Source organism: Notechis scutatus, chromosome 1 (assembly GCF_049901735.1).
Source record: "Notechis scutatus isolate UNSWTSFEM ecotype Mainland chromosome 1, rNotScu1.2, whole genome shotgun sequence".
NCBI lineage: Eukaryota > Metazoa > Chordata > Lepidosauria > Squamata > Elapidae > Notechis > Notechis scutatus.
Genome location: NC_142009.1, coordinates 236,936,565 through 236,964,458, shown reverse-complemented (window position 1 = coordinate 236,964,458; position 27,894 = coordinate 236,936,565). Strand labels below are relative to the sequence as shown.

Below are 27,894 nucleotides of genomic sequence, written 5' to 3'. Positions count from 1 at the left end.
TATATGTCACAGAATAGTTATAGAATTCGTGTTTGACATTCTTTACCCTCTCAGGACGATCTAACATGGTAGCCTGTATCATTTTTAACAAAATCCCATTCATAATTACAACACTGAGGAGGATATTTATAAACCTCTGCAAGGCCTTCCAGAGGGAAAATTTATAGTTGTTCATCTTCAAATGAACTTTGCTCACATTATTGCCGATATATTTCAAAGATCTAGAAGGGACTATGTAAGCCATCAAGTCAAACCCTCTGTTTTCTCCAAGACTCCAAATTAAAATATATGACAAATCTAATCAGTAAAAGTCCACCTCCTCTATAGATAACTGATTTCAGTGTCAAACAGCTTTTACCAGGAATTGGGGAGTGGAAACAGAATGACAAAAGCACTGTCATAACAAGCCCTGCTTCCTTTATTGGATAAATCCTGACATCACTATACACCCCCAAGAGAGAATATCTTTTAATATCACAACAATGGTTCCATTACTTCAACAAAACTAGCAAGATGGCACTTTAAATTTGAAAAATTTTCCCTATTTCCCTATTCATTGCCTTTCTGTATCTTAAAGCCACTATTTCACATCTTAAATCTGAAATGATAAAGAAGACGACTTGGCATTCCTTCAAGTATTGGAAGAGTGCTATCATATCTTCTTCTATCTTCAAAATTCATGGTTGATTTAACAGGTTAGTCAATAACACTTTTTAACTTTCCAATGTTTAAATTATATACATTTAACCTCTGAAGAATAACAACTTCCCATTTACTAAAAGACTGAACAAATACATGTGAAGTGACAAATTTAAAAGAACAAGACATATTTACAAATGTTAATATACCACTTAGGCTGCAAATTATTCTTTGCAATGTCACATACTTTCATTATCCACCAACTTCAACCATTAAATATAAGCCCTTTTTTAACCATTCAACAGAAAATAATTTAAATGTGCTAAGTGCAGGTGAAACAAATAAATGAAAAAATACAATTTCAACTAAATAGTTAAACCAGTAGGGCGAAGATAAAATGAGTATTTCAGAATAGGCTAATTTCCTCAAATGGATCAATTTGTAAATTAAGGTAGTAAAAGGTAGTAATCTCATTCAAAATAATGGGATAACAATGACTAAATTGCACTGGTTACCAGGTGATTTTCAAGCGCAATTCAAACTTGCTGGTTATCACCTTTAAAGCCATTCAAAGCATAGGGCCTAGGTACTTAAGAGATCATCAATCTCCATTGTGTCTAGCTTATCCTATTTGATCTAACAGAGATGGCATGCTCCAGATCCCAGTGATAAAACAGTGTCATGATATCCAGCAAGCAGGTCTTCTCCGTGGCTGCTCGGACTCCTAAAACACATTTCTCCTACATGGACTTATTCAAAAAAGCCCTTTAAACCTGGACTAATTTGGAGGGCAGCTTTCTTACGAGCATTCTTGTCAATGTGAAGGCATTTTGATTCTTCTGTGTCATTTAGCTTTTGTTGAACTGTTATTGTTTTAACTATTTTTAATCCTGGATGCTGCTTAGAGACTTTTGAACTGGGCAGCCTTATAAATTAAAGTCTGATTTAAATGGAATTAGAATCTAAATGGAATTAAAGCATGGTTAACAATGTTTCCAGACATAGCTTAAATTATGCAATCATCCTTTTTCATTCAAAAAAGTTTCACCCCGAGGACAGATGGGATACTTCAGAAGATATCATTTTTCCATTGAAGTTTCCAGTATTTTTTCTACTACTGTACCTGTTCCAATACTTTTCCTATTAAAAACATTACATAGAAGAGATAGAATGGCTTGATAATGTTTATAAGTGGTAGCACAAGAAGGCTTCTATTAATAATTATCTGTAGTCCGGGCACAAATATACACATACACAACAACCCTACAGAACAGTTGAGGAAACTAACAGGTCATGTTATATGTCAGACTATCAAATATTGCCTGGGAGAAATAATGGTCATGAGTTGCATTCCAATGATAGGAAAGTAAATTGTACCCATTCATACAAATAGAAATAACCAGAGATGGGATTCAATTTTTTTAACAACCAGTTCTGTAGGCGTGGTTTAGTTGGTGGGCGTGGCTTGGTAGTCATGTGACTGGGTGGGTGTGGCCAAATTAACATCACTCACGTCAAGGGGTGCTTCTCCTCGCCTAGCCTCTCGTGACATCGGAGATGCTGCAACAGTCGTAAGTGTGAAAAACGGTCATAAGCCACTTTTTCCAGTGCCATTGTAAGTTCGAATGGTCACCAGTTTTAGACCAAAACTCAAAAAAGGTATGTAAACTCATGTTTGAATGTCAATCTTTCTAGCTAGCCAAGAAGCCTTGCTAAATGTCACTCATCTTAGTTCCTTGTCATTAAAAGCTTCTTTCTGGCAGCTCTGCTTCATTATTCAATTATTTCTTCAAAGTGGTAACTCCAACAGGGGAGTATTTCCTCCCAGGCAGCAGTGTAAAAAGCTTAAAACAACCCTTCCCCTTTAAGAAAGTACCAGGAAAGAAGAAAAAAAAAACACCTCCTTCGGAGACAGTAAGTCTAGGCATACTGCCAAGAATGTAAGAAGTGTGGGGGGAAAACAAAAGGAGATTTCTTCCAACAACCTCCAAACTGCTTAGAAAGTTAACAACCGGTTCTAGCAAATAGGTGAGAAATGGTAGAATCCCACCACTGGAAATAACCTATCCAAAAGTCTTATAATGCATCATTAGAATTGTCTGGAAATTAGTTTCTTTCCCTTTTCTCTCATACCCCCTTCTACTGTTCTGTTATTCAGCTTGGAGGAAGATTATTCTGAGTGTACTTTTTACAGAAAATGCACAGCAAGAGAGATAATTTCTTCTAAATGTTCTGAAACCTTTTTCTGGAGTTCAGAGCAATAATGGCCACCAGCAGCTGATCATCCAATGAGAATGCAGAAAGCATCGCCAAAGTAGAATGCGCCAATCATCAGTATTTTAATTAGCAGCAAGAGGCTCTTACAACTGAAAAACACTTTACACCTGCAGGCATCACTGCAGAGGATTGCTTGCAAAAGCTCAGTGCAAAAGATTTGATAGCGGGTGCTGGAGCCCAGGAGTCATTTTTAGCTATGTGCAGGTGTGTGAATCACCTGTTGGAATTAGAGGGAGGAAGGAGTGAACATTTTTGTTCTCCTAGAAAATACTTGCCAAACCACCATTTCATGTAATTTACATTTAAATGGAATTTGTTCGTGGATATTATTTTGCTAGTCTTGCTTTATACTGTTCGTTTCTTATTGCATCTCAAAGAAGTCTTCAAAATTTTTGGCTCTCCTCTTTACTTTTTGTAAAGGGATGTTCGGTGGTTGTTGTCATTTTGTTATATCCTCCCCAAATTAACTTGCTCAATCCCAGATACTGTAAGGTAAAACTGGATTTTTAAAAATATTCCAACCCAATGTCCAGCCTATTTTTGGAACATATTGCCTTGTCCATACTGGAAAAAATGACAAAAAGGTATGACCATATTAATTCCCTTGGATACTTCCATGATTTTCAGTATCACCATTCAGGATATCCTTCCTAAATTACTTTAATGAAGAGAAGTGGGAGTACTCTACATTACAGAAAAAACAATTACTACCAACCTGCCTTCAATCCAGGACTTGTATACTGCACGTGTCAAAAAGAGGGCTGTGAAAATATTTACAGACCCCTCACATCCTGGACATAAACTGTTTCAACTCTTTCCCTCAAAACGACACTATAGAGCACTGCACGCCAGAACAACTAGACACAAGGACAGTTTTTTCCCGAAAGCCATCACTCTGCTAAACAAATAATTCCCTCAACACTGTTCAACTATTTAAAAAGCATACACTACTATTACTGTTAATCTTCTCATCACTCCTTATCACCCATCCCCTCCCACTTGTGATTGTAGGACTGTAGCTTTGTCGCTTGTATCCTTACGATTTATATTGACTGTTTCCTAGTATGATTTGATTGCTTATTGTACCCTATGACTATCATTAAGTGTTGTACCTGATGATTCTTGACTCTTGATGAATGTATCTTTTCTTTGATGTATACTTAGAGTATTTGCACCAAGACAAATTCCTTGTGTGTCCAATCACACTTGGCCAATAAAGAATTCTATTCTAAATTTTGAGTAGTTCGGAGAACTGGCAAATCCCACCTCTGACTAGCCCTGCCCCCATCTATTCTCTGTCTCCCAAGTCCCAGCTGATTGGCTGGGTCTTCTTTTGTTGCCCTGCCCAGGAGAATGGAGCTGGAAAGCAGGTTAGTGGGGTGGGGAGGGAATGGGATTTTGTAGTACCCTTCCCCTGCGATGTCCACTAAGCCATGCCATGCCTACCAAGCCATGCCCACAGAACTGGTAGTAAAAAAATTTGAATCCCACCACTGACACACACACACACACACACACACACACATATACATACACATACTGTGTATATATAGTACTAGCTCGATACCCGTGCTTTACTACGAAACTATGTGGTTGGGCTTTGTTTTTGGGGAGGAAAATAAGGGGGGGGGATTCTGACTCTGCCTACCAGCATCCATCGGCTAGCGTCCTGTCAGTGTGATTGGAAAGTGAAACAGTATTTGCTGTGTGAGCAAGGAGGCAGAAATGCTGTGAAAGATCCTGAAGTGGATAGCTTTTGCAAGGAAGCTCACCAACTGAGCACGGGGCTAGATTTCAAGGCCTAAAAGGCCCCTTTCTAACTTCTTGATTCTATGATGTATAAATGCAGCCCTAGAAAAAGTACTGCCAAGCTACATTTAGTTATCAAAATCCTTATTTTCAATTTTCAACTAAAGCATTAAAACAGGAGCAATGAGTATCTTGATGTTTCTGGAAGCCTAATTTTTATTTGATTAATTCTTAGCATGTAAAATCCAAAGCTCTCCCAAACAAGGCATCTGCCAAGTTACATGGAGCATTTGAAAAATTACTATTGAGAATTGCCTCTGTGTATGGCTGATGGATCCTCAACCAGTAGTAACAGCTGGTCAACTTGATATGAGCTCACAAAGGAAGCAGTGGCACCACTCATTAATGCTTGCATAAGAAATCACCAGGAAATCTCAGGACCTTAAACCAGACTGGAGGAAATAAATACCACTTCAGTACCACTGCTAAAGAAATTACATAGAGGTGGTCATAAAGATACTATAAGCTGAGCCATGCTTAGGTGCTCCCTTTATCTCACATAGGTGGTATCTGATGTTTCTCTTATTTGTGAAATCAGAGGCCCCGTCATCCAATTTTTACTGAGCTTGTTCCAATTGATGCATTTTAAATAGTATTATGTCCTTTGGGGAGGAGGGGAGAATAGAATCTATGTATCATTACTAAGTCTGCATTACTATTACTCTTAATCCTCCCATCCTTCCTTTCACCCACCTCCTCCCACTTGTGACTGTATGACTGTAACCTTGTTACTTGTATCCTAACGATTTGTATTGACTGCTTCCTAGTATGATTTTATTGCTTATTGTACCCTATGACTATTATTAAGTGTTGTACCTTATGATTCTTGATGGATGTATCTTTTCTTTTATGTACACTGAGAGCATTTGCACCAAGACAAATTCCTTGTGTGTCCAATCACACCTGAACAATGAAGAATTCTATTCTATTCTATTCCCTTCAAGTAGGCAGGGTCAGAAATTAGGAGCAGCCAAGAGTTTCTTTATTTCTGTAGAGTATAATAACAGAATCTTGAAAGCTGTCAGAGTTTTTCTCTACTACATCTCACACCATATAAAATCAAGATGAGGTTATTTTGAGTTTTTCATGGTCTCCTTTCTTCTAGGACGTTCATAATGTTTTATGAATCTTCTCCCTTAACAGTTTGTTCATCCCTTCCTCACTCCCAGGAATGGGCTTACTTCAGTCACAACTATAAGATCAAAATGGAAATATTTAAACAAAAGTCTAAAATAATATCAGGAAGAGAGCAGAGCCAGTCAGAAGAGCATGTATGAGACAAAGATTCTAACCCTTGTTTTATCTGTCTGAAAAAGCAGGCTCCTTTTCATGTTTCTTCTGAAAGAAGGCAATTAACTTTTCTACCATACATACTCAATAAGAATACAGAAGTCTGGCTTAAAATGAAACACAGAAAACGATCTATCTGGAATCTTATCTTTTTTCATATTTGAATATTTTTTTCAAATTTTGTTTTTCAGATGTTCTGTCTAGGCTTTTTAAAACCACCTGCCACCAAAGGAGTTAATTTTGCTGCTTTTCTATTAAAATACTCATTTGCATCCTTTTAATTGTATGAGAGGTATCTTTCTAAAACCTCTAATCTCTTGTTACACTTCCCCTATTCCACGTATGACTTAACTGTGACCTGATAAAGTTTTAGTCATGCAGTAACTTGGCCTGATTCACCAGAATTTATAGGTGGGCCAAGCAAGGTCATCCTTCACTTGCAATCTCATATTACATCTTCTGCCTTATCATGCACCCAGCACACACACACACACACACACACACACACACACACACACACACACACACACAGAGGGGGAGGGAGGGAGGGAGGGAGGGAGAGGGAGAGGGAGAGGAGAGAGGGAGAGGGAGAGGGAGAGGGAAAGGGAAAGGGAGAGAGAAATGCTGGAGACTAGAAGGAATTGTTCTTGGGTTCTTTTTGACAGTTAATGATAGGAGCTCTGAATGATGAAGCATCTTTCCCAACAGTGATCCAAAAATAAACAGTTATACTTTATAGCTAGGTTCTATTTTTAAAAAGTTGAAGTTTGATCTTGTGATTCATTTTTCCTTTTCCTTTAACTTGTTGCTATTATATTGTAGAAGCTAGAATAAGAACCGGACAGAACAAAGTATTCAAAAGCATTTGGATGGAGGAAAGGCTCAATAATCATCAAAGATTAAATGCTCATTTTATGATCTGCTATAGTTGCCAAAATCCAGAAGTATATATTTTGCTAAAACTTATGCTGCAAATAAATGTTTTAAGTACAAATAGAAAACATAAACATAAGCCTCCTGACTAGGTAATTTACATGCAATGCTTATTGCCTCTATGCAGCTTCCAGTTAAGTTGCTCCCACTAGTGATCTAACACAATTTATTATTGAGGTCTTTTTTATTTATTACAATTACCCTGGTGCTTGATTAAGATGGGTGAGCTTAAATTTTAAAAAAATCAAGTCAACAATTAAAAGGTTATTTTCTTTAAAATGCTAGAGTTTATACTGCTGCATAAATGTGTGAAGCAATTGTCAATGGTATCCAAAAAGATGCTTAGTGAAATAAAGAAATAAAAGAGGCTTTGTATGACAAAAAAATGCATTTAGGAAAATGATTGTTGCAAAAAAAAAAAAAAGGATGACAGAAAGATAGGGTAATGTGTTTATAGAAAGAAAAAGATTATTGTAAAGAGCATAGACAGCAAGGAACAATTAAGAGACAGAACAATTTTGATGGAAATGAAAATATTTTGGGAAATGAATAAAGAGTTCTAAACAAGGAATAATATAATTAAAAATGACTAAATTTGGGGGGATGAAACTGAAGTGAGGGAAAGTTGGAAAAATATTTTATATATCAGGATTGAATGACAACAATGCTTTGGAAAATGGGATTTAGGCAAAATTCTATGCAGGTAGTCCTCAACTTAACAACTGTTCATTTAGGGACTGTTTTGAAGTTACAATAGGAGACAAAAAGAGAGCTGCAAAAATATTTACAGACCCCTCACATCCTGGACATAAACTGTTTCAACTCCTTCCCTCAAAACGACGCTATAGAGCATTGCACACCAGAACAACTAGACACAAGAACAGTTTTTTCCTGAAAGCCATCACTCTGCTAAACAAATAATTCCCTCAACACTGTTCAACTATTTACAAAGTCCGCACTACTATTACTATTAACCTTCTCATCACTCCTTATCACCCATCCCCTCCCACTTGTGACTGCATGACTGTAACTTTGTTTCTTGTATCTTTATGATTTATATTGACTGTTTCCTAGTATGATTTGATTGTTTATTGTACCCTATGACTATCATTGTGTTGTACCTGATGATTCTTGACTCTTGACAAATGTATCTTTTCTTTTATGTACACTGAGAACATTTGCACCAAGAAAAATTCCTTGTGTGACCAATCACACTTGGCCAATAAAGAATTCTATTCTATTCTAATAGCATTGAAAAAAATGATGTATGATCAGTTTTCACACTTACGATCATTGCAGCATGCTCATGGTCACATGATCAAAAATTTGGGCACTTGGCAACTGGCATGTATTTATGACAGTTGCACTGTCTTGGGGTCACATGGTCACCATTTGTAACCTTCCTAGCCGGCCTCTGACAAACAAAGTCAATGGGAGAAGCAGGATTCACTTAACAGCTGCAGTGATTCCCGTAACACTTAATACAAAAAAGATCGTAAAATGGGGCAAAACTCACGTAACAGCTGCCTTGCTTAGCAACAGAAATTTGAGGCTTAACTGTGGTCATCAGAATGTGAGTACAAGGAAGTCTGCATCTGTACTTGACACTGTATATAAAGAATGCAATTACTGTTCCCTATAGCAAGAATGAATGCAAAAACTATAGGGGAATTTGTCTATTAAACATGCAATCCAGATTCCTGGTTTTAAGATGGGCAGCCATGCACATATTTTAAATTAATAAATGAATGAAAGTCTTCAGCAGAATTCTGCTCCAAAAAAGTACAAGAGGAGACAATTAGTAACAATCTGGGAAATGCAGTGCACTTTTATGCTGGGCAGGTGGTGCACAGACCAGATTTTAAGTTCCTTATCAGGTAACTGAGAAGTACATCAATAAGAGGAGATTTATTACACCTTGGTTGATTCAGAGACAGTGCATGATAGTGAATAGCCTTGAATTATGGAATGTTTTACATGAATATGGAACTGTTGGATGTGATAAGAGGAGTATATGAAGGATGAATATGGAGTTGCCGAATGTGATAACAGCAGGGTATGATGGATGTAAAGCATCCACAAAACTAAACTAAATAGCGAATAGTTCAACATTTAGCTGGGCATAAGACAAGGATGTATTATGTCCCTTTGGCTGTTTAGTGATGGTGAAGGTAGAAATGTGTTGGTTAGATATGTGAACAAAAATATACTTTTGCATGTGTACGTCTCTGTGTGTGTGTGTATGAGAGATAGGGAGAGGGGGGAGGGGGGAGGGAGAGGGGGAATCTGATTAATGTATCAAAGTTCAATTATATTCGCACTTATTTCAGGTAGAGAAAATGGAGTGAACAGTTGCCGGTTCTACAACAATGGCAAATAAGTAGTATGTAACTTTTTGTCCCCTGCTGGAATATTTACAAAAGGAGAAATTTTTAGAAATGTTTAAAAGTATGGAAAAATTTTAACCATACAAATGGTGGTAGAAAGGCAGTGGTTAGAAAACCCACTTTAGCAGTTAATTAACAGGTAGTTGTTTAGCAAGTACCTTGGTTAACAACCATTTGCAAATATAATGGTAATAGGAGTAATACAAAATCATTTTCTGACCAACATTCATATTTATGACCAAATTTTGTGCACCTGACAATCACATATGCCAGAGTGAAAGTAAAACTGATGTAGCTGATTGAGAAAACTTTTCCTGACTGAGATGGCAGCAACCAATAATCTTTGGTTTTTTTCTCTCTCTCCCTCCCTCCTCCCTCCCTCCCTATGTATGTCACATGTTCACTTTGCGACCATTTTGCTAAATGATCTGGTCACTGGAATGGAACTCAATCACTAAACAATGAGTAGGTACAGGGGTGGGATTCTACTGGTTCGCACCTATTCGCCAGAACCGGTTGTTAACATTCTAAGCAGTTCAGAGAACCGGTTGTTAGAAGAAATTACTGACCTAATCCTGTAAGGAAAGCAGGAAGGAAACATTCTGGTGTTGCTTACAGAAACTGCCTCTCCATTAACCCTTATTACATTCTTGGCAGGACTAGATTTCCTGTCTCAGGAACTTCTCTGGAGGTTTTTTTTCCTCCTTTGCTGGTACTTTGCTTGTGTGGAGTGACCATTCAAAGTTACAATGGCACTGAAAAAAGTGACTTATGACCATTTTTCACACTTACGACTGTTGCAGCATCCCCACAGTCATGAGAGGCCAGGCAAGGAGATGTGTGCCTCAATGTGAGTGATGTTGAGTTGGTCACGCCCAGCCAGTCACATGACCACCAAGCCATGCCCACCAACTAAGCCATGCCCACAGAACTGGTTGTTAAAAAATTTGAATCCCATCCCTGAGTAGGTATGTCATTTGCTGTGAGGAATGAGTATGTGTTAAACGAAGCAAAACAGTTGTGTATAAGAGTAGGTTTCTTGTTGTAGGGATTTGTGTACGTCAGGAGAAATATTAAAAATACATTGAGTAAGATACTTAAGTGTTTGTGGTAAAACAAAAAGAGACAGAGTCAAAAATACACGTGAATGAATTCAGACTGAATACAAAACTGAGTAATCAATTCAGAAGAAGTTCGTTGAGATGATTTTGACATAGAGAATGAATGAAGACTGAACTACAAATATATGGAAGAAGAGTGAAGAGATTGAGAGGGAGATAACGAAAGTTGTGCTTGGATGAGAAACTGATGAAATTCTGAAGATAAAAGAGGAAAACAAAGGGCAATACATTAAGCAGTGCATGGACATGGGGAAAGCCAGGTGATTACAAAGATAGAATGAAATGGAAAGGCACATTGAATGCTATCTGTGTACACTAGATACAACTATTTTTCTTTTCCTTATCTTATACCATTCTCTTACTCATTTCTGGACTTTGCATAACATTGCTAATCCCAAAAAGGAACTATGTGATGGGTATGTATATGCTTATGTATCACAACTCAGCAAAATATAAAGACTAGTTAAATGCAGGGGTGGGATACGACAGGGTTAACTACCAGTTCGGGATTTACGAGCTTCCCTGCCCACTGTGAGCCACGCCTGTTAATCGTCATTAGCACGCTGCATGCCGAGAAGCAGCCTTTGAAACAGCCCTCTTGTTTTTTTAACTGCAGCTGTGCCTCGTTCGGCAGCTGAAGTTGAAAAATCAGGAAATAAAGATCAGGTAAGAACCCGGGTGGGTGGGTGAGAAAAACATCAGCAGACATAGAACTGGTTCTATGTCTGCTGCTCTTCAGAGCTACCGGTTCTATAGAGGTGGACAGAACCGGTAGAAACCCACCCCTGGTTAAATGGAAACAAATATATCCTATGTAAAACGTATATATTTATGGCCCTGCATACATTCATACATTCCCCAAATCCTAAGTTAATAGGGAAGGATTTTTATGATTATGATACTAAGTTGGATTTCTTTTCAATTTCCTCCACTTCTAGATCACTCTGAAGATATCAACTTTCTACAGTTTCATTCATTCATTCATTCAATATATAGTAAGACAAAAATGTTCCATCCTTAATATAGAGGATATTAAAGCATACTAAGGAATTCAGATTGAAAAGCACTACAATATGCATTTTTAAACCAAATGAAAGATAAATAAAAATAAAATATTAAGACACCAGCGCCTGGAGGAGAATTCTCCCATTATATCTATTTTTCACACAGTTTTAATATTTTACACTAGTGTTGTACATTCCAAAATCAAATTGATGAAGGTCAATGAATGACATCATCCCAAACACGAATGAAAGAAGAAAATGCCCTTAGTGAAATAGCCATCAGCTTTGGGGAGAAAGAGTAATCAAGAGTAACCACTTTTGATGATTTTGCTGAATTGAAAAAAATAACTTTTCTAGTGGAAAATTTCATTAGATGTCTCTATACAAAACACACTGCAGAGCTACTCACACCTCACCATTTTTCCCCTTTTGTTTTTTTCCCCATTTCTATTTCAGCATTTTAGGGAATGAGATTGCTAAGCACACAACTTCTACCCTTTAAGATTCCCCCTGTATTATGAAGATGACTTGTAATCACATAAAAAAGACAGCACTACCGTAGATTATAGATGCCATTTATGAGGACAGGCTTTGTTCAAAGGGAGTTCAAAGAAATAGGCACAGAAATGACTTCAGTCAGGAAGAGCAGATCATAATTAAGAGTTTCAAGAGGGCAGACTGAGCTGTCAGCCCTGGCCTTTGCAGATTATTTATTAAGCTTTAAGTGGATGGTTATCGGAGAACAAATAACTAATCAGCAAAAGTTTGCTTTTAAAAGCACTTCAGTTGCCTTGGTAACTGTAATAATTAAGAAACTTACTAGACCAAACAGGTTTGCTACAAGGTGTTTGACACACTGTACTGTGGTCCAAAGCAATGCTGGTCCCTCTTTGTGGCACCTATTGAAAAAAGGGAAAGAAGGAAAAGAGGGTTAATCAAATAGCAATAGCACTTAGACTTATATACTGCTTCACAGTGCTTTACAGTCCTCTCTAAGCCCTTTACAAAGTCAGCATATTGCCCCCAACAATCTGGGTCTTCATTTTTACCGATCTTGGAAGGATGGAAGGCAGAGTCAACCTTGAACTGATGAGAATCGAACTACCGAACTGCTGGCAGCTGGCAGTCAGCAGAAGTAGCCTGCAGCAGTGTTGCATTTTAACCACTGTGCCACCACAGCTCAAATAATGATCAAATAATAATAATTGCTTGTTTTAAAAAATAATGTTTACTTTTACATCTCTGTCTTGGCTTCTGATTCATGTGCAAAACCTTACCTTAGCATCACAATATTTATTACAATATCAAAAAGTATTCTAATTAAGATGGACTTCTGGTCTGAGCCTCTTCAGCGACAGACTGAAACCTCGTCTCTGCGAGGCTTCGATCCGTGTTTGCCGCTGGAGCACCCCGAGCCGGCTGGTTTTGGGGCTAAGCCACCCCGTAGAGGTGGTGAAGAAGCAGGAGACTGCCTGCAGGGTTGAGGAGAGCCGCATCTCTCCTCCCCAGCTGGCCATTACTCCCTTTCCCGAAGGTGGTTGTAGCAGTGGTCAGAAATGGCCACCACAAAGAAGAACTCCACCGGAAAAGAATGTGCAGGAGGAAGATAAGAAGAGAAAGTTTTGGTTGACCGGGTCAAACAGCAAAAGCAACAAATAAGGTACCCTGGAATTGAAACTATTAAAAAAAAGAATAACATTGTTCCCTAAGAAGATTTTTAAGCTGTGAAGGAGAGAGAAAAGGGAAAAGACTTGGTTTTTTTTTTCTCTTTTTCCTATACTGACACCTAAGAGACTTAAGCAAGAAATTGAAAATCCACTTTGACATTAATAGGCATTTAATGCTGAAAATAAAAAGTCAAAGGGATAATAAAGATTTCTGGATAATCAAAAGCTTTTGAAAACAGGAAAGGAGAGAAAAAGAATAAAAGGGCAGGATCTGGAAGGGAGGAGACTGCCTGGAATTAAAAAGAACTTATAGCAAAATCTCAACAAGACTTCCAAAAGTTACATTTTAACTGAAATATCGCAACAAAAACCCCAGGAAGAGAAAGTGGAAAAAGAAATAAGAAGAAATAACTTGGGACTATTTGGATTACTTGATGATTTCTGGATTTTTGGTTATTGTATTTGAATGACTAAAATCAATCGGGTGGTTGTTTAAAACTGCTTAAAAATGGCTCTACTTTTAGAAGAACTGAAAATGGAACTTAAAAAGTACAAAGAAGATGCACAAGAAGGGAGAGGTTCTTTTGGCTTCGTATTTCAGTTTTTAGAAATGGAGATTTGGAATTATGAGAAACAACAAGAAATGCCTGCAGAACAAGACGATTGCGACAAAGAAGAAGCCATCTTTAATGAACAAGTAATCTTAGGTGGGGGGGGGGAGGAAAGGGGGGGAAAGAGAATGGAAAGTTTAAGATTGGGAAAAACAACTCCAAAAAAAATAGAGTGAAAAATAAGTATAAAATCAGAAAGCAACAGAAGAGGGGAATGCAGAAGAGAGAATTAGAAGTAGGGAGACAAGGGGGTAAAAAGAGGAGGGAGAAGATGAGAGGGAAGAAAGAAAGGAAAAGAAGTTATAAAGGACAGAAACAAAATATAGAGAAACAGGGCCTATTTAGAGATAATGGGTGAAAATTTAATGGAAAAAGGGATTCTACAAAGGCACATAAGATAGTATTGTTATATTAGAAACAGAAATAATTTTAGAAAATATGAAACAATGTATGATTAAAATGTTTGATAAAATAGCTATTGTAATTCAGTGGAATGCTTGTCAATAAATAAATGTAACAAAATGAATATTTAATGATTTACAAAACATATGTGAAGAGAAATAAGGGAAAAATTAATTATGGAGATTATATGTGTCTTTAAGGAAGTATGATATTTAATTGAAAAGAAGTGTTAAAGATGTTAAGATTTTAATGATTATTAATGATAGAACTGAATTAGAATGAAATGATGGTTTATAATTACATATATTTATAATCTTTTTTTTTAAAGAATATAGTGTGTATTATAAGAATGTACCAAGCAGAATTCGATTGGAAGTTATGTATTATGTATTATATTGAAGGTCATAACCTTAAGGTATATATTGAAGTTTAAATAAGAGTTGAATGGATGTAATCAAAAGATATAAAGGTGTCATACTCCAATTAGTAACTACAGGAGAAAATTTGTTTAATGAGAAAAGATAATATGAAATTGAAACAGAACAGACAAAAGTATAAATATAATGATTTGAATTGAGATGAGATAATCACAATAAAATTGAGAAAATTAAAAGAGGGGAAAAACTATATAGAAAATGTAAAATAGTATAAGATGGAATAGAATACAAAAAGGAGCATGAAATTGAGTTTTGTGTCTGTATAAAGAAGTTCAACCCGGGACCATGCTATTTTCAAAAAAGATGTTTTACTTGTATTTTGTATGTGTGAAAACCCAAATAAAACTTTATTAATAAAAAAAAAGTATTCTAATTAACCAAGGAATAATTGTTCATTTTATACTTGTAGTACAATATATGTTGACACAAAACATGGACTATCACGAGATAAAATATGGAAGGAGACATAGAGCTTGACTGAACTGAAGAGCTTCCATGTTTAAGCAACCAAAAAAAAAGGAGAGATCTTTGTGAAGGTACTGATCGTATACTCTATGAATAACCATAAAGTCAAGCTAGAATGATCTGTGTTGGCGGGCATAAATAATGAAATAAATCATGCCAGAAGGAGAAAGATGCCAGTCCATTCCAGATCAGCATTACTATGTCAAAGATGGGCACAGAGAATTGCTGGTCACAGTCAAGCACTTTGTTCTGTCTAGTAGCATAAAACAAGAGGAGAAAAAGAGCTTGTTATTTCAGCTCTTCAATTCAACTCTTCATTCGGCTCTCCATTTGGCTCTACTTTCTGACAGTGCACCTTCCCATCGGTTTCATTTCTGTGGATGAAGGGTGACTGGAGTGTGCCCACTCTTCTTCTGCACCAGTGCCTAAATAGTCACACAGACTGCTATTTAAACATTTGCTGAACAGGAACAATTAGGCAGGAAATTCAGGACTGTAATTCTGACTTTACTTTGTTCGTGTAACCCATAACTGTAGAATGATTGTGAAAATAAAAATATTAATTGTGTCTCGTTGATGCAAGTAATAGAGGCCTAGAGAAGGAGGTGTGAATCACAGTTCATAAGAGGATTTTGGCAAACAAGCTGCATCGGGAAATGCATTGCAGCCCTGGTGTTGTAAACATGGATAAATTGTTTTAGGGATGAGGCTATATAAAACAGATCTGAGGGACCCAACTTATTTTCCTCTGGGTTAGGCCTGTCTAATATAACTGAAAGGTGCTAGGTTCATTCATTAATTCATTCATATCCCCATTATTTTCATAAATAACTGAAGGTGGTGAACACACACAATACTCCTTCTGCCTTCTATTTTCCTCATTACAACAAACCTGTGAGGTGGGTTGGACTGAAAGAGAGGGACAGGCCCAAAGTTACCCAGTCAGCTTTCATGCCAAAGTGTGGGGAAGGCTGCTCTGTACTTTATGAATTCTCCACCTGGCCCTGCCAATCTACCTTTCAGTTTTTCATTTCTCTTTGCATTTCTGTTTGCCATCCTTCCAGATGCCTATTACTTCTTTGATTCTGATCCTAGTGCTCCTATGTTATACCCATATAAATTCATATCCTTCATTCTTCTGTATGCTGTATATCCAGCTCTTCATCCTAACTGTGCTTCATCTCGAAATTCTAGCAATCTGCTTTCATCTTTTCATGGTTTGACTGAAAACAGCTTTCCTGCTTTGATACAGCGCCTTCTACAAATAAAGCAAACAGGGGTGAAAGCTGTAGCACCGTGAACACATCCAAATGCCATGGGAGAAGAACAAAGAAACTAACAGATGCAATCGCTTTCTAGCGCTGCAGAATTGATTTCAAAAATAGAAACAGGTCAAATAAAGGGGAGGGGAAACCAGGTATAGGTTTGCATGTAGGTACTAAATTATTTTGATTATACTGGATGTACTAGTAGCTGCAATTAGGGCAGGCTTAAGCTGTTGATTTTTTTAAAAAAAATCCAGATTACACTTGTAATATTGTTTTCACAAATGTTTACCTGCTGCATCTAAAATCTTTGTTGTGTCCTTAACAATTTGAAATCTCAGAAGACTGTAATTCAGCAGTGTCCATTTGCTGATGGAGTAAGTTCTGCCAGATATAATGGTATATAGGAATGACCTTGGAAGACAGGAAAGACATGATCAGATAAAAGGGGGAAGGAGCCTGCAGCTGTGTAATGTACACAGAAAGAAACCTGGAAAGGATCCACCCTGATTTATCAGCATATAAAAAGAGACAAGAAGTAGAGGCCAGGAGATTTGTATTTTCAGACTTTCAAGATTTTGTTAATGTAACTTTACAATAAAGTAGAATTGGCTTGTCTGGTCATGTTTCTGTCTGCTCTATTTGGGAGACTGACACTAGGAAAACATAGTTCTTCCTTCTCTTTTCCTATGTACATATCCCCAAATATGCTGATGTTGAGACTCTAGAAAAAGTGCAAAGAAGAGCAACCAGGATGATTAGGGGACTGGAGACTAAAACATATAAAGAACAGTTACAGGAACTGGGCGGGCATGGCTAGTCTAGTGAAGAGAAGGACCAGGGGAGACATCATAGCAGTCTTCCAATATTTGAGGGGATGCCACAGAGAAGAAGGGGTCAAGCTATTTTCTAAAGCACCCAAATACCAGACACGGAATAATGGATGGAAACTGAACAAGGAGAGATTCAACCTGGAAATAAGGAGAAACTTTCTGACAGTGAGAACAATCAACCAATGGAACAGCTTGCCCTAGGAAGTTGTGGGAGTGCCATCACTTGAGACTTTCAAGAAGAGATTGGACTCCCATCTGTCAGAAATGGTGTAGGGTCTCCCGCTTGGGCAGCAGGTTGGACTAGATGACCTACAAAGTCCCTTCCAACTCTGATTATCTGTCATCTGTTATGCTCCAGAGCAAGGGTGTCAAACTCATGTCATCACGGCAGCATCATGTGACATATCGGGACTGTTTTCCCTTTTGCTAAACTGGGTGTGGGCGTGGCCAGCACATGACGCATCCAGCCCGTGGGCAGGAGTTTGACAGTTCTACTCCAGAGGATTGAGGACTCATCTAAATAAATTAGAGCACAGGAGAAACAGACAAGGGAAGAGATTATGAAAAAGCCCAATTTCACATATAACCATTTGCCTTCCCAAAGTTTGGATTCACATATTTGTTCTACCTTCTGGGTCTAGATGGGTTAAAAAAAATATATGAAACAAATTAAATTAAAAATACAACTCAAGTGCTCATTGTATGAAAGCATACAAATTAAGCATTCAAGTTTACTAGTGATTTCAGGTTCTAAAAGTCCTTGTAACCATTTTCAAGGGCCTTAGAAATCCAAGGTAATAAGGATGGTAATAGCTTGTTCCCTGCTCTTGTTATCTGAAACCACATTCTCATCTCTGACATCTTTGCCAGACTACGAATCAAACCAGCAGCAAGGAAAGTCGGTCAGATATCCCTTAAAAACATTTATTTTATGCAGGAAATTAAACAGGTTTTATACCGAATGTTTCTTGAGAAATAGTAGCTGACAAATGTTTAAATCCTCTGGGGTCAGAAGAATCTTAGTGTCAAATCTCATGAATACAACAGCCTTTTAAGGCAGAAGGTAGCAGAAACCCACTTCTTTTGGAACTTTTACACAAAAGGTATTTTTGGTAAATAAATAAATAAATAAATAAATAAAGGGAGCAAAGGCAGGAAAAGATCTAAAAAACAGGAGCTCTAAAGGAGCCCTCTTGGACTCCTTTACTATACTCTTCATGCCCTGCCTCTGATTTGCAAATGTAAATGCAATCATTGATTTGTCTTTAGAGAATAATGCTAGATTAAAAGCACAACAGGTTGTTTTCTTATCCAGGAGGGATTGCATGGTGGTCATGGCGAACCCTTTCCTTTTACTCTTGAAAATGTAGCTGCTCTCTCATATATTAATGTGCATTTTGCAAGAACTCAGATTGAAGCCAGCTGAACAGAGGTTATGGGGCTATTCCCACAGCTATTTCAGCAAGAAAACCTGTGGGTAAAGTCTTCAACTTAATCCTGCCACTTAAGAAGCTCCTTGTCTCAAGAAAAAAAAAAAAAAAGCAGTGTTGTATATAGACATTTGCATACTCGTAATACTACGTTCCGATTGGACAGTCACTACCGCCTAGCGATTGGTGGTTAACAACAGTTTATGATTGGCCGCCCAAATGGTGGGAGGTTTAACGCCATTGGTTGCGAGCCGCGAGCAGCCGCTATAAAAGAGGCTGCCGCGGCTCGAGTTCAGTTGAAGTTACTGACAGTTAAATAAAGAGCTGAACTCAACTCCGGTCTCGAGTCTATCTTGTTCTGGCGATAGAACACATAGTATAGACCAGGGCTGTCAAACTCCTGGGCCATGGGCCAGATGCGTCACACACTGGCCACACTGACATCCAGTTTAGTGAAGACGGGAAAACTCCCAATACATCACATGATGCCGCCATGACGTGAGTTTGACATCCCTGGTATAGACGTTCACTTGTTGCCACAGTCAAAACAAAGAAAAAGACACATAAGAGAAAAGCAGGTCAAACTCCATTCTTTACAGGAATTGTCTTCCCCTGCATCTGAACTAGCCTAAGGACTGATCCCAAGTCTTGGGCCATGACCTTCAAAAGACACATATAAACAGATCAATAACTGTTAAAAGCTCCAAGGCTCACCTGTTTTAAAATGATTTGTGAATTACTCTCCCCAACGGGCTTGTGGCAGAAGGGAAAACAGGAGTTGTGACCTGTGACAAAGGTGTTTTGGCAACTGCAGAGCTCAACTGTTCTGCTTAAGATGATGACTTTTGCAACTGAATCTTCAATCATCACCTCTTTTAGCTGAAATATCTATGCTAAACTTCACCTCCCACAACATCCCAGTTTGTCTTGAAAAAGAAAGTTTGTGGAAGACAGAAAAGCAAAGAGACCATCAAGTACTCCTCAAGCTTCAGCTACGATGGGCCTGCTTTAAGTTGATGGTTTTCCACAGTAATCATTGCAGTGTTCTACAAACACTGTCCATCCTTTAATTTCCTACCTATATTAATCTGTAGAAAGCCATTTCATTCCTATTTTTAAGCCTAAATGCAAACTATAACTTACGGGAACCCTGAAGACAGTACTGTATTGGTGTCTTGTCTGGATCTAGGATAATATAGTATGTTTTTTAAATCCACCATGAATTAGTTAAAGCTACATCAAATCAAATGCATCACTTTCTGGTTTCGTGTGGCTGCTGCAAATGAGCCCAGGAAAAGATGCAGCTCCTTCCTTTTAGGAATCACCAACATTGTGACATAAATACTCACTCAATACGCCAAACCATCTTTTTCCTTCAAATTCTGATCCCTGGTAGCCAGCCTCTATATAACTTGACAGCCAATTTGGTGCAGCTAAAGCACAAGGCTAGAAAGAATTCTGACAGATTCTGAGTTCGAACCAGAAAGCACAAAGCCATCTGGGTAACCTTGACCCAATCATTCTCTCTCAGCCCTACCTAGGAAACAGTCAATGGCAAAGCAAACTGCAAGGATGTGTACAGCCAGTCACCAGAGTCAAGACTGACTCAGAAGCACCAAAAAACAGTAAAACAAAAAACACAGAGATGGTTTGTCCTAATATTGTAAGGTGAAGTACAAAGAAGGAATCACATGCAATCATCTAGCATCTGGTTTTTTGAATTTTATAATCTTCTAGATTGGGTGAGGCCAAACAAGTGGGATATTCTTACATTTCAGTGGGATTGGGGTATTCTAAGTGATTAACTGCTATCCACCCTCCTTTGCTTACGACCTTTCTTTCCCTTCTTAAAATTCCTGAAAGCCCCTTCTGACCTGAAACACAACTCTCAACACACCTGGCAAAGTTTTGTGCAGCTTTTAGGAGGCATGATGTTGCAGTGGTTAGAATGCAGTACTGCAGGCTAATTCAGCTCACAGCCAGGGAGTTTGATCCTCACCAGCTCAAGGTTGACTCAGCCTTCCATCCTTCCAAAGTCGGTAAAATGAGGACTGTTGGAGGCAATATGTTGACATTGTAAAATGCTTAGAGAGTGGTGTAAAGCAATATGAAGTGGTATATAAGTCTAACTGCTATTGCTTTTAAATGAATGCCCTGCCTTAAAGAAATGTTCAGCTAGTCACCTTACAGTAGAGACAAATAACACAAACACAACAAAAACGAGCATAATAAAGTGAGAGGCATAACGTTTAAGTTACCTCCAAACATTTTCTGAGTAGTTTTTGGTTGTATGAGCTAAAGCAGTCAAAGTGTTGGACTAGGACTAGGAAGGCTCAAATTCAAAATCATTTTCAGTCCCTTAAGCTCAATGGGTAACTTGAGGCCAGTCCCTTTCTCTCCCAACACAACCCATCTCACAGAACTAGGAAGATAAAAGAGCCAGAAGTTCCCATATTAGTGGCTTTGGGTTTCTGACTGAAAGGCCGGATATAAATCTAATAACCAACCCCAACAAATAAATCCTTACTGGTTCTATTACATGTAGTTCCTTATTATCTCTCTCTCTCTTGCTCTCCCTCCCTCCCTCCCCCTCTCTCTTGAGAAAAATCTTTGTTTTGGTAATTCTGGATATATTGCAGCACTTCAGATTTGCTTCTCTCATTTTCTTTTCTACTCCTCCTCAGTCTCAAAAGGCCTCCTAGAAAATCATGAAGTGAATTTAGCATCAGTATCTGAATTTGAGGAGGCTTATTACACAGGTGTCACTCAAAATACATTTCTCTGTAAAGCTGGTTATTAGTTTTATGCCTGGACAACCTAGAACTACATGGCCTTCGGTCCGAACTAAGTGTAGTACATAAAATTATCTATTGCAATGTCTTACCCGTCAATGACTACTTCAGCTTCAATCACAACAATACAAGAGAATAAAATAGAAACAAACTCAAGGTAAACCACACCAAACTCCATTGCAGGAAATACGACTTCAGCAACAGAGTGGTCAATGTCTGGAATACATTACCTGACTCTGTGGTTTCTTCCCCAAACCCCAAAAACTTTAACCTTAGACTGTCTACTATTGACCTTACCCCATTCCTAAGAGGTCTGTAAGGGGCATGCATAAGTGCACCAATGTGCCTACTGTCATAATGTTCCTTTTTATTCGTATCCATTTCATGTATTCATAATCATGTTTATCTTATACACGTTATCTAATACACGCTTGACAAATAAAATAAATAAATCTGAAAAGAACAAGTGTTCTTCCTTTCCTGCTTAGCTACTCAAAAAAAAACCATCACCTTGCAATTGTTTTTATCCAGAGTTTTCCTTCTTTCCTCTACAAGACAGCATTAAGGTACTTTTTTCCTATCCATAATTTCACTGTCATTGACACACATTTCCTTTAAAAACAATGCAGTCAGCTATGGAAATTCCAAGTGGCATGATGTCTATTTACTTCAAATCAACCATAGTATCATATTGCCTGAAACCTGTCCATCAAATAACCTCTAAAAGCCTCTAAAAATGTGCAGTGTAAGTGAAAGCCAGCTGAGTGGAATTTCATGGAAAAGATTTGTTACTGAGTAGAGCATGAAACTGTCAGGCATGCAAACATACACACAAACTGTACTTCTCATCTTTATGATGGGGAGCAAAGATTCACACATTAGCCTATTGCTGTTTCATTGAATATCACTTTGTGAAAGGAGTGCTAAATGAAAAGATTCTCTTTGCCTGCAAAATGTTCACTTTAAAAAAAAGAGAGAGAGAATATCACATGCTACAATCTATTTAAGAAGACAACAAAGAGAATTGGAATTGATACTTTTAAAATATAAATACCAATGCTAATTTCACTATATTATGTTCCAAGAATCTCAGACAGGTCAAGCCAATGCATGGCTAGATAAAGAAGTGGTATCCTGCTGATCAGTTGTAAAATGCAAATTCAATCAGCTTCAACAAGCTGGTTTCAAACTTCTACTCTGTAGCAAAAGGTTAAAATATGCAGGGGGTCTGTGACTTAAAATATATTTCATCAATACCAGCTAACAGAAGAGTTCTCACTATTGATTGACTCCAGATGTAGTCCTCCATTTCTATACTTACAGACAGCTCTCTCTATTGACTGATTCATACGTTGTGTGGTCCCCTTTCTGCTTATGGATACTACCTTTTCAATCACCTTCTAGAACTGACCTCTTATAATATCCATACCCTTATCTCTTTCACTCCCACTGTTATCTGATACTTCTATTTCTCCTTCACCTGGCAATATTTCCAACATAAATTTACATAGATTACATGAGCAATTATGTATGATGCTGGAGCATCAGAATAAATACGATACAACATGCTCATTTATCATCATTTAAATTATTATATCTGGCTCAGCACACACACACAACGATGTATGCAAAATATTATTGTAAAACTCATGGACACGGCATTTAAACTCTGAAGTAGCAAGAATCTCAAAGACCCTCTCCAACACCACCTTGCTAAGATATGGCCCCCACACACTCTTCTAGTAAGACCAAAAGTCCAGGAATCAACAAAGGTTCAGTGTTATTATCCCAGCTCTCAGAAAATGGGATATTATTATAGGAGTTTTTAGCTGCCATGGAACTTGCCATCCTGATAGAAACGTGAACTCAGAGTGGCCCCCAGGATGCCAACCACAACAGTAAATGAACTTGTCAACCTTTACCAATTGGGTTCACTCCAGAAATGTTAGGACTACAGTGGTACCTCAGTACTCATCATTAATTAGTTCCGGGAGGCGTGATGAGTACTAAACAAATTTTTCCCATAAGGAGAAATGTAAGTGAGTCACAAGGCAGCCAACATTGACAATTTCTAGCTTGTGTGTTGAGCATCAAACAATGAGTACTGGGACAAAATTTTCATGTGAAAATGCATTGAGTACCAAATTCTATGAGTTTCAAGCAGCTGAGTCCCAAGTACTCAAATTCCTAGCCTTCATAGAAGATGCCAACTGTAGATGGTTCCACTGGGTCATGCAAAAGAAACCAGACACAGTATGTAACAGCACAAAGGTACTTTGGAACTCAATTCACTTCTTTATATTTTTGCTTCTTTTATCTGCTCAGTATGAGCAGTTTGGGGATATTCCTGACATGCCTGTATGCATTCTGCACAAAATGTCAGTGTTACAAGTCCTCTGAAAAGTTATTAATGTGTTTTTGAGCAAGCTACTGCTTGCTGAAATAACTACAAAACTGTGGTGACAAATGACAAATGTTTTACATTAATCATTGTCACAATGTAAACAGCGATGTCTTTTTCTTGTAGAAGGAATCAAATTACCCAATTTTACCAAAAATGGCCAAGGCATCATAGCTCAAATTTAAGACACCACATAATGCCTGCAAAATTGAATTGCCTTGGGCTTAAAAAGTGTATGTTGATTCCTGATCATGATAGTAGTTACATCTTCAAAATAGAAAAGTGGGAGCAGGAAACAGAAGGGCATATCTGTGCACTTATCTGCCCCTCTTTTTACTGAAAAGTCCAAATAAACTATTTGTTCTCCAGATGATAAAAAATACCACACACTCAAAAGTGAATTGCAATCCATAGGTTTTTAAAAATTTCTACAGGAAGAAAAACAACAACTAAACCATGTTTGAATTAAAATGATTTATTTTATTTATTTATTTATTTTATTTGTCAAGCAAGTATTAGATAACAGGTATAAGCATGGTTATGAATACATGAAATGGATACGAATAAAAAAGAAACAATAGGACAGAGACAGTAGGCATGTTGGTGCACTTATGCACGTCTCCTACAGACCTCTTAGGAAAGGGGTGAGGTCAATAGTAGACAGTCTAAGATTAAAGTTTTTGAGGTTTGGGGAAGAAACCACAGAGTCAGATAGAGTATTCCAGACATTGACCACTCTGTTGCTGAAGTCGTATTTCCTGCAATCAAGTTTAGTGCGGTTAACCTTGAGTTTGTATCTATTGTGTGCTCTTGTGTTGTTATGGTTGAAGCTGAAGTATTCATTGACAGGTAGGACATTGCAATATATAATTTTATGTACTATACTTAGATCAGATCGAAGGCGGCATAGTTCTAGGTTTTCTAGGTCTAGAATTTCAAGTCTGATGGCATAAGATATTCTGCAACGAGTAGAGGAGTGGAGAACTCTTCTCGTGAAATATTTCTGGACTTTCTCAACTGTATTAATATCCTTTATGTAATGCGGATTCCAGACTGATGAGCTTTATTCAAGTATTGGTTTAACAAATGTTTTGTATGCTCTAGTTAGTAGTGTGATATTACTGGAGAAAAAGCTACGCAGGATTAGGTTAACAACTCTTATTGCCTTTTTGGCCTTGTAGTTACAGTGGGCTCTAGCACTTAGATCATTAGAGATGAGTACTCCAAGGTCGTTGACGTAGTTGAGATCATCAACAAGGTCTTGATTATTCAGCTTCTATTTTATTTTCTGATTTTTGTTGCCGATATGTAAGACAAAGCATTTGTTTGTTGAGATTTGAAGTTGCCATTTGTTTGACCATTCTGACACATAGTTGAGGTCATTTTGAAGGGTAGCAGTATTGTCAGTGGTGTTGAATATTAAGATCCCCCTCTCTTCAGCACTTGCTTCTTGCATTGCAACAACAATAAAAATATATGAAACCAGAAGAGTCCCTTAGTTACAGTTCAACATTTCCCAAGGGTCAGAATTCCATAACATCATAATACAGGCTTCCAATGTTTTGTTCAGGAACCCTTGATTCATGGATTTTTCTGCCCCATTCCCCCCAAAAGTCCTGAGAGCTAGTTTGTTGTAGTAGGTAAGGCACTAAGTGTGAGCTCTAGTTCCACCTTGGATATGAAGGCCGGTTGAATGACTTCGGGCCAGTCATTCTCAGCCCAACTCATAGAGTTATTGTGGTGAGGAAAATAGGGGGAGGAAGGGGTATTAGGTATGTTTGTTGCCTTGAGTTATTTATAAAAATAGTGAAGGCAGGATAAACAATCTAAAAAGTAAAAATAATAATAAATCTAAATTTCCATCTAGCGCTGAAGAATGCAGCCAAAGTATCCTGTGTCCTGGGCTGCTGATAAACAAAATCCGTTCCACGAATGTTACAGGCTATATGCTCGAGCTTCTAAGTGACATTTTCTCATCTTTGCTTTGCTAACATTTATCTTCATGAAAACAAGCTTATGAAGGGCCAGAGTCCAGAAGGGCTGAATGTCTGTAGGCAGCTGTTCTTCCTTTCTGTTACAGCCAAGTAATAGTTTTCAGCAAAAAGCCAGCATTAAAACCAAAATATATTTAAAGATATATGGTGTGATTACCAAAATATTATTGTTCTTTTCCATTGTCATCTATAGCTTTCTTATACACTCCCCAGGCAGCCACATATTTCTTCAGCAATTGCCTTGTTACTTATTTTCAATGTCACATTATTATGTTAAGCCCATGCTATTATGTCAAGCTTAACTCTACTCCAGTACATCCCCTTCAGCAACTCAGCCGCGTGTGCATATGATTTATCCACATAGGATATGGCCTGGACAAAGGATCTGTATCTTTTTAACTACAAGGAAGTCCTAGCCGCAAGATGCTATATACCTCTCAAGTACTGTTTCAATCACAAAATAATCAGCAGTTAAAACTAGGAGGGGACATCTCTCACACCCACACATTTTAAAACTCCAGAATGGATATTTACAACACTGTGGATAGCATATTGTGTAGCTCTTGGCCACATACACACACACGCGCACACACGCACACGCACACACACACAAAGGGGGGAACCCTACAAAGGTGTAGAGAGCCTTACTCATGTTTCCCGATAGCTGGCTGATCAACTGGCAAGAAGGAAAGCATTGCATACTGTTTTTCCATTGTTAATGTCATCAGAAAACATCATCCATCTTGAACAGAATCAGTAAAGGGAGGAATAGCCCTACTCAAAGTAGCTGGGAAGGAGAAAGACTAGGTTTCACCCTCTATCCTTCTCTGGGTTTTGTAACCCTACAAACCCACCATCAGTTAGAACCACCATGACATAAAGCTCACATGATCCAAGGTTTTTCATTATTATTCTTTAATGTTTTGTAGCAAACTGCCAGGGTAAAAAGTTTACTTATACTAACTTTTATATTTTCCCTAATGGTTGCATTCTGTAAACATTAGGATAAGCCACATTCTTTTAAAAATGTACAAGTCCTGACAAAATACATACCAAAATGGGTTTAAGTCCAAAACTTGCAGATGGATGGAGAAATAAAGTAATGGAGCTGTATAAAATGAAAGACGGATTCATCTATATCCTTACTGAGGCATGCTGCTTTTCATCCATGGGTAGTTTGCCTTGTATTTTTCTTCCTGATATTATTCTGACACCTTGCCCATAGAATCCATTTCATTTTGGAACAAGCGGGCTTATAAAATTGTCAAGAATAAGAATCAATCACCAGAGGATACAAAGAGACAGAACCTCATTGTTTATGCATTCCCACCTGGATTACTGTAAATGAGGGAGCTGTTCCTTCCAGGTCATGATCCAGATAACAAACCATTGGCCAAATGTGGAATTTTGGTGGGGGGAAACTGCTCTATCCTAAAGTACAGGTAAAGGTAAAGGTTCCCTCGCACATATGTACTAGTCGTTTCCGGCTCCAGGGGATGATGCTCATCTCCACTACAAAGCCAAAGAGCCAGCGCTGTCCGAAGAAGTCTGTGTGGTTATGGCTAAACACCGAAGGTGCAAGGAACACTGTTACCTTCCCACCAAAGTGGTCCCTATTTTTCTACTTGCATTTTTACATGCTTTCGAACTGCTAGGTTGGCAGAAGCTGGGACAAGTAACGGGAGCTCACTCCGTTACGCGGCGCTAGGGATTCGAACTGCCAAACTGCCGACCTTTCTGATCGACAAGCTCAGCGTCTTAGCCACTGAGCCACCGCGTCCTCGACTTACAACCACAAGTGAGCCCAACATTTCTGTGGTTAAGTGAATTTTGCCCCATTTTACGACTTTTCTTGCCACCTTTGTTAACTGAGTCACTGCAGTTTTAACACAGTTCCTGTTAGTAACTATGTGAATCTGGCTTCCCCACTGACTGTTTGTCAGAAGATTGCAAAAGGTGATCACATGACCCTGGGACACTGCAACCATCGTAAATATGAACCAGTTGCCAAGCATCCAAATTTTGATCACGTAACCATGGGGATGCTGCAACAACCATAAGTTACAAATCACTTTTTGGGTGATGTTGTAACTTCGAACGATCACTAAATGAACTGTGATAAGTCAAGGACTACCTT

The 27,894-nt window shown here is 38.0% G+C and overlaps 1 protein-coding gene across 8 annotated transcripts in view; it reads right to left on the bottom strand.

Annotated features, from left to right (window-relative positions):
• TSPAN4 (tetraspanin 4) overlaps positions 1-27,894 on the bottom strand; it is a 797,106-nt gene that overhangs the window by 596,235 nt on the left and 172,977 nt on the right. For 5 of the 8 annotated variants that reach the window (XM_087950829.1, XM_087950835.1, XM_087950831.1 and 2 more), the window contains one exon: positions 12,281-12,359. The exons of 2 other annotated variants lie outside the window; for them this stretch is intronic. The gene's annotated coding sequence lies outside the window, so the exon portion shown is untranslated. Of the gene's footprint in view, positions 1-12,280; positions 12,360-16,599; positions 16,722-27,894 lie in introns of all 8 variants that reach the window. One more of the 8 variants, XM_087950830.1, reaches the window with a different exon arrangement.